This window comes from Aegilops tauschii, chromosome 7 (genome assembly GCF_002575655.3).
Source record: "Aegilops tauschii subsp. strangulata cultivar AL8/78 chromosome 7, Aet v6.0, whole genome shotgun sequence".
Classification (NCBI taxonomy): domain Eukaryota; kingdom Viridiplantae; phylum Streptophyta; class Magnoliopsida; order Poales; family Poaceae; genus Aegilops; species Aegilops tauschii.
Genome location: NC_053041.3, coordinates 372666919 through 372681775, shown reverse-complemented (window position 1 = coordinate 372681775; position 14857 = coordinate 372666919). Strand labels below are relative to the sequence as shown.

The following is a 14857-nucleotide window of genomic DNA, read 5'->3' as shown; positions in this document are numbered from 1 at the left end:
TATACTCATATATAGATGACCTAGTCATCGCCAATTGCTTGATAGATGCTAGAATTGGTTGTGCCTGTTTGACACATTTCATTTGCTATTTATTGTGTGAGCATGTTGGTTTGCATATTTTCTCCATTCGAGGACATCCATTTGTTGTTTTGATGTCTTGTTTTTTCTGGCCAAGTGGATGTACAAGAATGCCTAAGAACCTGCTCTAGCTATCTATGCTTTCTTGTCTCAAATTCTTTTCATGCTACATCACAAAAATTGAACAAGTCCTTTTGGGACCCTCCAATTTGAAAGGGCTGACTTCCAAAACCTTCAAAAATGTTTTTGGTGTGACCAATCCACTCCTACTCGGACTCACTGAAACAAGTTTGATTGATCTAGGTTTTCAATCTCGGTGCTACCGGTTAGACCAACTCGGCGTCACCGATTTGCTGTAACTGCACGCATTTACACGACTCGGTGCCATCGATTTGTTCCATTCGGTGCCATCGACAGAAGCTGGGTATATATATCCCGTAGGTCCCATATGGTTGAAATTTCTCAAACGTCACGTTTCTGCACCCCTCTGCTGGCGTCACCTGATAACCCACAAGTATAGGGGATCGCAACAGTTTTCCAGGGTAGAATATTCAACCCAAATTTATTGATTCGACACAAGGGGAGCCAAAGAATATTTGTAAGTATTAGTAGTTGAGTTGTTAATTCAACCACACCTGGAGATTAAATATCTGCAACATAGTGATCGGTAGCACAGTAAAATGATAGTTTTGATAGCAGTGGTAACAGTAGCAATGGTAACGGTAACAGTAGTAACATTTTTGTAGCAGTTGTAATAGTAGCAATAGCAATAGTAACTTAGCAAGAACAATATGTGGAAAACTTGTAGGCATTGGATCGGTGAATTCGTTGATGATATTCATCATATATCAGTCATAACCTAGGGCGAGACAGTACTAGCTCCAGTTCATAAATATAATGTAGGCATGTATTTCGTAAATAGTCATACGTGCTTATGGAAAAGAACTTGCATGACATCTTTTGTCCTACCCTCCCGTGGCAGCGGGGTCCAGAAGGAAACTAAGGGATATTAAGGCCTCCTTTTAATAGAGAACTGGAACAAAGCATTAACACATAGTGAATACATGAACTCCTCAAACTAAGGTCGTCACCGGAAAGTACCCCAATTACTGTCACCCTAGGGTTTACGGATCATAACACGTAATAGGTGCATATGACTTGCAAGATCAGATCTAGAACATAGATATAATGGTGAAAACATAAACGGTTTAGATCTGAAATCATGGCACTCGGGCCCTAGTGACAAGCATTAAGCATAGCAAAGTCATAGAAACATCAATCTCACAACATAGTGGATACTAGGGATCAAGCCCTAACAAAACTAACTCGATTACATGATGAATCTCATCCAGCTCCTCACTGACCAGCGAGCCGACGAAGGAATTACTCACTCCCAGTGGGGAGCATCATGGAATTGGTGATGAAGGAGGGTTGGTGATGCCGAAGACCGAAGATTCCTCTCTACGGAGCCCCGAATGGGCTCCAGATCTGGCCTCCCGATGAAGAACAGGAGGTGGCGGCGGCTCCGTATAATAAAACATGATGAAACTTCCTCTCCCTTTTTCTGGAATTAGGGTCAGCGGAGCCCTGAGGGCCCCACCACCCACCAAGGCACGCTAGAGGGGGGGGGCACCCTGGTGTCTTGTGGGCAGCCAGCCCCCCACTACTAGGAAAAGGGCTATAGCTAATATGGACATTAATGGCGCAACATGTATGTGGTGCGCCACTGCTATATAGCAGTGGCGCACCAGATACAGGTGCGCCATTACTAGTTTAGAAAAAAAAGGTAAAAAAATTGTTAGCAGTGGCGCACCAGGGGATAGTGCGCCATTACTAGTTCTAACTAGTAATGGCGCACTGTCCACTGGTGCGCCACTACTAACATGTTTTTTTTTTCAAAACTAGTAATGGCGCACCACTCACTAGGTGCGCCATTAGTAACCCTGGTTACTAATGGTGCATTCTTAGGTGGTGCGCCATTGGTAACCTGGGAGTAGCTAGATATTTTGGACAACCACCTACCACACTCACTTTCCCCACTTCATTCTCTCCACCTCTACCAAGCTTGGTCTCGGCTGCCTCCTCCTCCTCACCTCATTTGCACCATAGATTCACCCAAATTAAGTGGTTAAATTTCCTTTTTTGATAGGTAAGTAAGGGGAAAGCTTTCTTTATGTTCTAGATCTACTTTTTTCTCCCTCCAACAACGTACACACTTTTTATGGCCTAGATCTACGTATGTTTGTGGTGTTGCATATGTTTGTGTTTGCAGGTACCGGTATTTGAAATGCGATAGTTGCCAATATTTTGCCGGAATGTTGATTCATTTCCGTTTCGGCGAGAATTTGGCACTATGCATTATTTTTGGTCTTATTTTTAGGCAAAGTCATGCCAAATTTTTTGGTTCTAAAATATCGTTTTGCTCTACCCCGCAGGCGACCATGGTCCGCAGGATGACTGAAGGCATCGTGAATAGGTTTTTGAGCTCCGCGAAGGCCGAGATGCTTCAAAAGAACGAGATGGAGATAAGATGTCCGTGTCGAAGATGCAAGCTGAAGAGCCTTATGGACCCGGATTCCGTAGAGGTGCGGGACCACCTGCTCTTGCGTGGTTTCATGGATGGCTATCGGTGGCAAGGTGATGAAGATGACAATGAAGTCGTCCATGGGGGCCGGGCAAGAAATGAGGAAGGACAGCAAGACAACCGCGGCGAGGGCGGGCGAGAAGACGAACATGTCATTCTGGCACGAACGTCTTCCCAAGGGGAACAAGTGCCCGACCAGTTTCGAGGAGGCGTAGAAAATCGTGTGTCCTCTGGATTTACCGCACGTGAAATACCATGTGTGCATGAACAATTGCATCATTTATCGAGACGAGCACGCGGAGTCTACCATATGTCCGGTGTGCGGCGTCACTCGATACAAGAAGAGGAAGAAAGCTCCTCGAAAAGTGGTGTGGTAGTTTTCTATCACTCCTCGTCTGCAGCGGTATTTCGCGGACCCTAAGCTAGCAAAGCTCCTGCGCTGGCAGGCGGATAGGGAGGAGAAGAAGCGAGAAGATGACGGAAATGATCCGGAGATATATAAAAAAGACAAGATGCTGAGTCACCCTAAGGATGCGAGCCAGTGGCAAGCATTGAACTTCGAACACCCGGAATTTGGGGACGATCCAAGGAACATCGTGCTGGGCGCGAGCACCGATGGAGTCAATCTGTTTGGCAGCCAGAGAAGCACACATAGCACCTGACCTGTGTTTGTGTGGATGTACAACCTTCCCCCTGGTTTTGCATGAAGAGGAAGTACATTCACACGAGTATGCTAATTGAAGGGCCGAAACAACCAGGGAACGACATCAATCTGTATCTGGGGCTGCTGAAAGAGGAGCTAGACACGCTGTAGAAAACGCCAGCCAATACGTGGGACGCCGTAGAGAAAGAATATTTCCCTATGAGAGCCGCACTGCTCACGACGGTGCACGACTATCTCGGTTACGGATATGTCGCGGGGCAGGTGGTCCTCGGATTTTCTGGATGCGTCAGGTGCATGGATGACACAACTTATCGCCAGCTAGATAGAGATCCCGGGTCTTCGAAAACCGTGTTCATGGGACATCGAAGGTGGCTTCGCGATGATGACTCATGGAGAAAACGCAAGGATCTGTTCGATGGTGAAACCGAACCCCGAAGACGCCCGCGTACGAGGAGCGGCGAGGAAATAGACGAGCTGTTGAAAAATTGGAAAGATTGCCCACTGCCGGGAAAGAAGCGAAAGGCACCAGAGCCGGGAAAGAAGCGAAAGGCGCCAAAGCCGCTGCTGAAGGTATGGAAAACGAGGTCTGTTTTCTGGGACTTGCCGTACTGGAAGATCCTCCGTGTGCCTCACAGCCTTGATGTCGTGCATATCACGAAGAACGTGTGCGAGAGTCTTCTTTGTACCCTGCTCAACATGCCAGAGAGGACCAAAGATGGGCCGAAAGCAAGGGCAGACTTGAAATCCATGGGCATCAGGGAGGAGCTTCACGCTAATGATGATGATGATGAGGCGAAGGACACGGAAAGTCGTCGCAAAGGCAAAAAGGCCAAGAAGATCGGAAATGACTACCCTCCCGCATGCTTCACTCTAAGTCAGGAGGAGATTGAGCAGTTTTTCACCTGCCTCGCAGGAGTAAAACTTCCTTACGGTTACGCGGGGAAGATAAGAAGATACCTAGACTCAGCGAAGCAGAAGTTCAGCGGGATGAAGTCTCACGACTGTCACGTGCTGATGACGCAGATACTTCCAGTTGCAATCCGTGGGATCATGGATGCACACGTCCGTAAAACGCTATTTGGCCTATGCAACTTTTTCGACGTCATCTCTCGGAAGTCGGTTGGCGTGAGGAAACTCAGAAGGCTACAGGAAGAGATAGTGGTGATACTATGCGAGCTTGAGATGTACTTCCCGCCTGCATTCTTCGACGTTATGGTGCATCTGCTGGTCCATATCATGGAGGATATCATCCAACTCAGGCCGACGTTCCTGCACAGCATGATGCCGTTCAAAAGGATGAATGGTGTCATCAAAGGATACATTCGCAACATGTCCCGTCCAGAGGGAAGCATAGCCAGGGGCTTTTTGACCGAAGAGTGCATCTCCTACTGCACGAATTATCTAGGCATCGAGAACCCCGTTGGTCTGCCCGTCAACAGGCACCTCGGCAGGCTCGCTGGATGGGGTCACCGCGATGGTCGCCGCGAAATGCATGTTGACTTCGAGGGTCGACTCGCCGACTTTGAAAGAGCAAACCTAGTCGCGCTACAACACATAGACGTGGTTGATCCTTGGGTGGTAGAGCACAAAACCTTTATTGAGAAGACGTACAATGACCGAGGCCAACAGAGGATGGACGGAGATATAATCAAAGAGCACAACTCATGTTTCACGCGTTGGTTCAAGGAGAAGCTTCTGTCGTACCCTTTACATGGGGATTCTTCCGCGAAAGAAAAACTCATATTCTCCTTGTCACAGGGCGCCGAGCACAACCTGATGACCGATGAGGCGTACGATATCAACGGCTACACATTCTACAGCGAGGAAAAGGACATGAAGAGCGATGGTTATCAGAACTCCGGGGTAACGATGGAATCCTACACCGGTAACGACAAGGACAGATACTACGGAAGGATCGAGGAGATCTGGGAGCTGAGCTATGCTGGAGAGAAGGTCCCGATGTTCCGTGTCAGATGGGCCAAGAGCGTCCTAAAAGAAGACCGGTATTTCACCACCATGGTTATACCCGAAGCTAAATCCAAGACCGCGGGCGCAAACGTCACCGTGAAAAATGAGCCATGGGTACTAGCTTCCCAAGTGGACCAATGCTTCTTCATTACCGACCCGTCAAATCCCAGTCGTGTTGTCGTGAGGAGAGGCAAAAGGAAGATCATCGAAATGGACGGAGTCGCCAATGAGCAAGACTTCGACAAGTACGGCGACCCGAAGATGGAACATGACGACGACGATGAAGTACCATACACCACAAGAAGAAGCAGGACCACCCTCCTAAAGGACGTCCGTTCAAAAGAAGAACTCCTTTTGCGAAAAAGAAGGGCAAGAAGATTGTAAAAAGATAGCTAGCTAAGATCGATTGTATTTAAATTGTAGTCTTCATTTCTCGATTGTATTTCGACATATGGAAATGACATTTCTTCTGTTCTAGTCCTCATGAATATTTATTTATGTTTATTCTGGTATTTATGTTTATTATGGTATACCAATTTTTATTTGTTAATATTTGTTAATATTCCTATGTTAATTTTTTGAACTCATGAGTATTTTTTTAATATTTTTTGAACTCATGAATATTTTTTAAACTCATGAATATTTTTAAATTTCATGAGCACTTTATGAATTCATGAATATTTTTTCAAATTTGATGATATTTTTTCATATTCATAAATGTTTTACCAATTCACAAATGAATACAACTAAAAACCAAAAAAAAAAAGTTACTAATGGCGCACCGGGAGAAGGTGCGCCATTGCTATCAAGGTACTTATGGCGCACCCCTAGGAGGTGCGCCATTGGTATACCAATTTTTTAATATTTTTTGAAATCATGAATATTTTTAAACTCATGAATATTTTTTGAACTCATGAATATTTTTAAATTTCATGGGCACTTTTTGAATTCATGCAACTAAAATTCATGCAACTAAATTAGTAATAACTACTTATATCGTAACATTTTAAAATTTATGGTCATTTTCTAAAAAAATATTACATACAACTAAAAATCAAAAAAAATAGTAATGGCGCACCAGCAGAAGGTGTGCCATTGCTATTGCGGTGTTTATGGCGCACCCCTAGAAGGTGCGCCATTGCTAACCCTCCCCCCACTAAAATCCCTAATCCCCGATCAATCTCACATCTCTCTCAGCCCCGACCCACTGCGCCGCCGCCCCTACCTGCGCCGCCGCCCTGCCTCCTCGAGCCCCCCTCCCCACTTGCCCCCTCGCGTTTCCCCTCGCCCTCTCCGCCTTCTCCTCTCCCCCAGATCCGCGTCGGCAACCCGAGCGCGCCGCGCCCGTCGCCGGCCACCTCGCACCGCCGTGGCAACCGTCGACCTCGTGCCACACCGATGTTCTGCTGTCCTGCGCCGCCGTTCTGCATTTTGCACTGAGGTTAGTCTTCGTTCCATTTTGCAAGGGCGCGCCGGCTCGTGGCCCTGGCGGCGACTGGGTCTTCTTCGATTGGGTCCGGTGGCTGATTTCGTGGTTGCTCTCGCAAGGACCAAGGTCGGGTAAAGGCCCGGGGTGGTCGTCGGCGGGAAGGACCTGGAGCACGACTGCGGGGCGCACCGCGGGATCGGCTACTTCATCGAGCCGCTCCTTCTGCTCGGGCTCTTTGCCAGGTCGCCCTTGTCCATTTGTCTCAAAGGTGAAGGGCGTTTGCTTACCCTGTTTCTTCTTGAGGTCAATTGATTCATTGCCATGTTCTCTACTAGAACTCTGGAATTGCGATGCTATCTCAGCCAGAGGTCGTGCGATTAGGTTGTTCTAGATAGAATTATTAGCTAGCCAGTCTGATTCATTGTTCAGTCCAATGGGTTGTTTCGGTTGGTGTATATGTGTGACTTATGTGAGTGGACTCTGTTCTGGTGTGGACTGTTTTCACAAAGGTGGTTTTATATGTGTGACTTATTGGTTTTCACAAAGCTTGTTCTTGGGCTAAGTTGCTTTCTGTTGGTTGGTGAGCAAAGTTTTAGCATATCTTGGCACAGGCACGGATGCCACAAACACACTGCCGTGATCATTTTGTGGTTTTACCATATCCAAGGAGGTGTTTGTTATTTAGGTGGTGGTAGCTTTCTGGTTGTGTTAAAAGGAGGAGTAAGAAGAGTAAGAAAGCAAAGCATTCTGGCTTTGTGGTGGTCTCTTTTTGGAGATTGTGGCATGTAGCTCCTCCCTGGATGCTGATGCTGATGCTGAGTGGTGTCTCTTTTTGGAGATGGTGCACCGCCGCTCTCTACTGCTTCTACTCCATCTCCTTGCACCCCTGTTGTTCCTCTTCAGAGTCTGGACCTCAACTTCTTGCTGCTGCTATCTCTCTCAATCTATTCTCTAAATTTCAGTGAACATTGAGAAGTGTATTTGATGTAAGGTTCAGATCTGACTAGCACGTGAAATTGCTATATGTTTAGTCTTGTATGATATAGTGCATTTATATGTGTGATCTCTTTCTCCCTCTTTATTCTCTAAGTTTGTTGTGTAATATTTAGTACTATGTGATGTTCAGTTTTGATAAATGTGAGTGAATGCTATTTGTTCAGTTTAGTACTATGGTACTGATGGTCGCTTATTGTTGGGTTTCTGCAGCTGCTGAAGAAGTCCGGGTGGAAGAAAGCCGGCGTTTGTGAGGTAAAAATAAGCAATTTTCTCTTTTGTTTTAGCTTGATATAGGAAGAACAGTGTCTAATCCATTATAGACCTAGATAGCCAGGCAGATATACAGTACTTATCATCTTAGCTTCAATTAACAAAGATTGGCAGAATATCTTGTTTCTGCCAAGAAAGGAGTACTATGCATGAGGACCATGACTTCATGAGTAGGAGACTAGGACTACATTTTCCTTTTATAAAAGAAAGGAGTACATTATCCTTCTTATTTGCCACTACATTTGTTTTTGCTTATTTGCCACCGATGACAAAAATGCCTTCTACCTAGATCATCAAGCCAAAATATTTGTGAGGTGTAAATAAGCAATTTTCTCCTTTTATTTTAGCTAGATAAGAACCATAGCTAATGCACTCTAGATATACTTATCATCTTAGATTCAGTTAACAAAGATTGGCAGAATATCTTGTTTCAAATATAGCCTATGCATGTCTTGTTTTCTGGTTATGGATATTGTATAGTACTACATATCTTGTTTTTTTGTAATATAATGCTTACCAAAGGTTTCAATATTTTGCTGTTACCATTGTTCTTTGAGCATAATTCTTTTTCATTTCCTACTAACCTTTTTCATTTCCATTTATATGTGTGAACTTTTATTTTGTCCATATGAAAGCAGAGGACCATATGGTCTGTGGCCTTTTCATCCATATGAAAGCAGAGGCACATTGTGGTGCTGCTTTGTTTCTATGATCACATTGTGGTGCCTGACACATTTGTCCCATCACTTCGTTACCCATTTCTCCTGAAATGTTGATTAATTTCCGTTTCGGTTGAGATTGGGGCACTCCTAGGTCAAGAAAATTAGCAAAGGTCATGCCCGATTTTCTTGACCTAGAAGGTGCCCGATTCTCAACCGAAATAAAAATTAATCAGCATGTATCTTGACAACAAAACTAATCTCTGGTCAAAATGATGGGCTAATCATGATTAAATGATAGGATTAACCAAATTAGCGCGTTGTTGTAGACGAAGGAAGGACTGTTTGAAGGTGCTACTAGCACATTCCACATTAACACCTTTGAAAGATAAACTAGAAATATGATGAGACCTGGACCATCATATAGTGAGGTCCAAAAGGAAATTCAGGCTAGGCAACTCACTGATGCAAGTGTCATGCTCTCTCATGTACAACATGTTGCTACCACAGTATCCACACTCGTAGCTCCCCCATGTGTTCTCGCAGCTGCAGTCCTTGCACTGGCAGAAGAGCCTCTCTTTGCATTCATCAACATCTGCAAGTGCCAAGCAAGAGAGATATTGTGTATAAGAAATTACTTGAGAAGCTCAAATAGTTCATCATTTGAGCCATTATTCTAGGTTTGCTAATACTAGGTAGAACATGCAACAATACTGCCCACAAGGTTGCAGAACAATGTTCCTAATGGTGATACCTTCGCAACCGTGTATGCCGTCACCCTTGAAGCCTTGCGGGCATTTGCAGCCCTTAGCTTGTTCATTCTGTAGATTTCCAAAATTCAGTTTTGTACCGCACACCAAAGCCCCAAGAAAGAAAACTGCAATCTGAAACAGATGATCAATTTTTATCCCTTGGATTATTTTAGTATTTTTTCACACACTCAGACACCCTTGCTTGCCATGTGTGTGAGAGAGATAGTGAGAGCAGACAAGAAGAAGGGGGGTTAGGAAGGGACTTGGACCTTAGCAACAACACACTAACAGGTTCCATCCCAAAACACCTAGGCAATATCACAAACATCTCTCAATTGTTCCTTGACAATAACCAATTTTTTGGCGACATTCCTCGAGAATTAGGTTATTTGGTCAACTTAGAGATCTTGTTCCTTGACAATAACCAACTTTTTTACCAAAGTTTTTTCCTATTTAGAGCGAACATGGCCCACAACGATGAGGCCGGCGGTTCGGGCAAGGCATTCTGGGAGCTGTCCCAGGAGATGGAGGAAGAACCTCACCACTATGAGGACGCCGCGTAAGACACCAATCCTGACTACACAACCCCTAGTGGCGTCGGGGATGAGACCACTGATGGTGCCGCCGAGGATGCCACCACTGATGATGGCAGCGCACGCACAGATGGCAGCCAACCGAAGAGGCAACGGAAGGACCGGCGCCCGAACGTGCTCGGCACCGTCAAGGAGGAATTTACTGAAGTGTCCTCCGGTGGGCATCCAACGGAGCCCAAAGAATTAGTCAAGGGGTACGAGGGACAGATCGGGTGCATTCTCCAGAGCACTGTCTCGATCAACACCGAGAACCTAAGGCATCGTGACCGAGGGAATTTGCGCAACCTCCTCTTCACGAAGCTGCACGAACGATACAAGTTCCCCGGTGACTTCGCAAACACACGCCTCTCAGGGAATAAAGTGAACAGTGCCGCCCTCACGAAGATGAGCACGGCCCTGGCTACTTGGAGAGCCGCAGTGAAGAGAAGGATTGAAAAAGGTGATAGTTATGAGAAGATCAAGGAGACAAATCCTTCGATCAGCGAAGCTGACTACCTGGAGTTCAAGATTAAGTGCGAGAGCAACGCAACCGCGGAATCAAGTCAGTGGGGGAAAGATATGCGGGACTTGAACTTAGGGGTCCACAAACTCGGTCCTGGCGGTTACAGAGTGGCGGAACCTATATGGGACAAGGAGGACGCGGAGCGTGCCGAGCAAGGCCTACCGCCCCTCTTCGATAAATACCGTGACAAGCAGACCAGGAACTATGTCAGGGCCTGGTACAAGATTGACCCGGTAACAAAGGAGCTTACCACAGATCCGAAGACCAAGGCGCTTGAGCTTGTTCTGGTAAGGAATACACCCCCGCGTAATTAGCTCCATATGGTTGCATTCTAATTAATGAAGCCAAATTTCTAAATGGTTCACGTTCCTTCCGCAGGACACTGAAAGCAGTAGCACGGGGTCGTCTAAGAGCTCCCCTTGGGACACCACTTTAAATAGGGCGTTGAACGTAATGAAAAACAAGGATAAGCTCAGTAAGCCGTCGTCAGCTGGTCGTGTGGCCGGAAAAGGCTTGTCCACGAAATGGTCGGAAAACTATACCGCTGGGCGAAAGGAGAGAAAGACCAGCTCGGAAAGCCAGGAGCGCAAGGTTCAAGAACTCAAGGCACAAGTGGCGCGGATTCCGGAGATAGTCGAAGAGCAAGTGCGAGAGCAACTGGGAGCAACGATCACCGCCATTGTGCCCACCTTGATTGAGGGGCTGCAGGCGTGGATTGCGGGCGGCCAACAGGGGCCGCCCCCGATTCCCAGCTTCACGGGCAGCAACTCACACAACGCGCCGGCGGCACCATTGGTGTCTCCGGCGGAGGCGGGATTGGTGTCTCTGGCGTCGGCGCCGGCATTGGACCTTAATGCACCCGGGTGTAGGAAGAATACGCCGGCCGGCACCTCGGCAGCAAGCGGCCCCTCCGTCACTTGCATGCCCGCCGTTGGCGGTGCCTCGACATTAGCTGAGCTCGATGCCATCACGGTAACTAAGCCTCTCGGACGATGACTTCATCTCCTTGCCTTTGACTGGGCATCCCTGACGCCCTATATGTTTTCGCAGGGTGCCGCCGACGTTCCATGCACTCTCCTGCACTTCGTGGACGGCAAGTTGATCGATGTCGCCAAGGCCAGAATCGTTCAACCGGGCAGCCGCGTGTTCCACGGTAATCAGATGCCACCCACCGTGTATAGGGTTCAACTGGTTCGGGTGCTGCAGGGCTTCGATGACTTGTTACCTCTGTATCGACCCCCTGGGGCCAACGAAGATGATGTGATGACCCTTAGCGCCTGCATAAGCTGGCCCATGCTTTAGCCGAAGAGCCAGATTCGTTTGGGGGCGGGGGACACCACCCCACAGACAACACCGCCAGTCGTGCCGGCGCCAAGCCATGGCAAGACCGCCGCAACGCTACCGCCGTCAGCTGATCCGGACATGCATATGGCACAGGATCCGGACGACGACGATACATTTACCAACATCGATAAGTACTTCAACGAACATGGGTACGATGATGAATTCTTGGGGCCTCCTTCTCAAGAACCCAACCCTGCAAAAGACGATCGCGATCTAGCTAGTACCGCGGAGAAACCCAATTGCAACAGGCGTCGTCTGGCGTTCAGTTCTCAGGAGACGCCTCCAGCTGCCGCCTTCACCGAGGCTCAGATAGCCGAGGTGCGAAATATTATCAGCCCCAACACACTCAAGAAGGTGGTCTCTGAGCAGAACTCGATCCCATTACAGCAGAAGAAGCAGAAGGGACGGAAAAGAAAGAATAACAAGGGTGCGAGCTAGCCGGCACCGAGTACGATCGGTGCTCAGGACGGGCCACCTTCACCTAAGGATATCTCGAGGAGGGTGTATGTGGCGGGTAGGCCGATGCTACCGACTAATCTGCTCAATGCTGCAACCGGTGCTATGCGGAGTCTGCATGACAGTGTTCTTTCTTTGGAGAAGCGGCGTCTCTCCGAGAATGATGTGGCATACCCAGTTTTCATGGCCAAGGTGCCAGAGGGAAAGGGCTTTGTGGATAGCGCCCTCGGGGGTATGATCGTCCAGCGGTTTGATGACATCTTCGCTATGTTTAACCTTCATCCGCTGCACTACACCCTCGTTCGGCTATTTTCGCTGAGTATGGAGATGCGGATCATTAGAGACGAGACCCCGGACATCGTGATAGTCGACCCCTTCTACATGCGCTGGGGACCGGCAAGTCGCGAGTTCATACCTCGAAGGCGTCATTCTGGCGAACCCAGATAAGGATAACTTCCTCGTGCCTTACTTTCCCGAGTAAGTCATCCCCTCACAGCCCCGTAACATATGATTTCTTAGATTTCGATCGTTCTTTTTTTTTTCTAACATTCCGTGTTTTGTGCAGTGACACACATTGCACACTCATCCTCTTAAGCCCGAACTATTCCATGGCCACGTATTTCGACTCGGACCGTCAGTCGAAGAAAGAGTACACAAATATCAAGAAAGTTCTTGATGAAGTTCTCCCCGGCTATGCCAAATCTGGAGGCACCTTCAGGAGGCCAATTTTTAGGTACGGCAAGCACGTGTTCACCCACATAACGACGTTCCCCTGCGTCAAGCAGCCGCCTGGCGGTCAGAAGGATGCCTACTACGCCCTCCATCACATGCGGGCGATCGTACGGGACCATAATCACCTTCTGCTACCAAATAGTCTCAAAGATTGGGCCGCACGCTTGTCGGCAATCCAGGATGCGGACCTCAGACAAGAATTCTTTCGCATCCAGTCGGAGTTTGCGGAAATCATCCATCAAGATGTCCTTCGTACCTCGGGGCAGTTCTACCTCAAATATCAACCGTCCAACAGTGAAATAGAAACAACACTACAAATGCAGGCTGACAACGACCGCACATTCATGACCATCACGAAAGACGCGGCTTCATCCACGCTTCGGTCCCTGAGTCGAGTCGAAAGTAGTGATGCTATGTAGTTCTGAAATATCGATTAGCTCATGTTGTAATTAAACTTTAATGAACTTGTATGTCTCTTTGGTTTGGAAAGTCGTTCAACTTATATGTAATCGATGCTATTTATTAGTAGGACCATGAATCGTGCTATTAATGTGTTGCTTTTCTCTTCCGATCCTTTTGTTGCATACTTATATATTGCTTATGTATTGTCTGTGAATTGCTACTAACGTTTTGTTTGTCTAGTGCATAGAGATGCCGTCGTATGCCGTGTACAAGGGTAAGGTTCCCGGAGTCTACGATGACTGGGAGGAGTGTCGGAGACAGGTTCACCGTTTCAGCGGTAACAGTTACAAAGGGTACACCACTAGGGCGGAGGCGGAAGCTAGATACACGCGCTATCTAGCGGGAGAGAGGAGGGAGCGAAGGAGGAACCGGATGAAGACCAGTTTCATCGCGATGATGCTCATCGTGACCGCAGCTCTCTTCTATGTGATGGTAGTTTAGATATCGACTTGTAATGTGAAGACAAACTCGCTACTCGCGGTCTCGAGGCTTGTAATGTTCTAACTTTGTTCGGTATTTTGAATTCGGAGACTAATATGATGAATTGTATTCGGAGACTAATCTTCTATTGTATTCGATAAATCTGCTGTTTATATGTTGTGCTGTTTATATTCTGTGTTGTAATGTATTTTGTAACCTATGCAAATATCAGAAAAGCAAAAAAAATCCTAATATTCATAGTAGTGGCGCACCTTGTTGACCATTAGTGGCGCACCAGGGCTAAATACCAGTGGCGCATTATGGGGCATAGTAATGGCGCACTTGGGGGCATGCGTGAAGGTAAATATGGCCCCCTAGGAGGCATAGTAATGGCGCGCCGTTTGACATAGTAATGGCGCACTGCCAGGTGCGCCACTATTGTCTGGTATACTAATGGCGCACCCTGGTGCGCCATTAGTACTTGTTAGTGGCGTGATGATAGTGGCGCACCTATAGTGCACCACTAATGGCCAAAACAGGTGCGCCACTAACAGGCCTTTTCCTAGTAGTGTCCCTCCAGTGGGTCTTGGTTCCAGTACTTTTTATTTATTGGGGAATAATTCTCCAAAAAGTTCCGTCCAAATCCGAGAACTTTTATTTCTGCACAAAAACAACACCATGGTAGTTCTGCTGAAAACAGCGCCAGTTTCATTCAAATCCTGCAAATTAGAGTCCAAAACAAGAGCAAAAGCGTTAGGAAAAGTAGATACGATGGAGACGTATCATCGCCCTCGTCTCCGGACTTGACCGTTGCATCCAGCGCGCCTCGCTGTTGGACTCCGCCGCCGTCAACGGATTTCTCTCGCGTTGTTGCCGCCGTAGGGGATTTTCGCCGAGTTAAGGTAAAATCCCGTGCCCTTGTGCTTCAAATTTTTTCGATTCAATGCA

The 14857-nt window shown here is 47.2% G+C and overlaps 1 long non-coding RNA gene across 1 annotated transcript; it reads left to right on the top strand.

Moving 5' to 3' along the window:
• The first annotated feature begins 6493 nt into the window (after window positions 1-6493).
• On the top strand, window positions 6494-14148 carry LOC123495038 (uncharacterized). The gene is made up of 4 exons (XR_006666862.2): window positions 6494-6735; window positions 6843-6991; window positions 7930-7971; window positions 13670-14148. It is a non-coding gene; the product is annotated as an uncharacterized lncRNA (long non-coding RNA).
• Window positions 14149-14857: the final 709 nt, after the last annotated feature.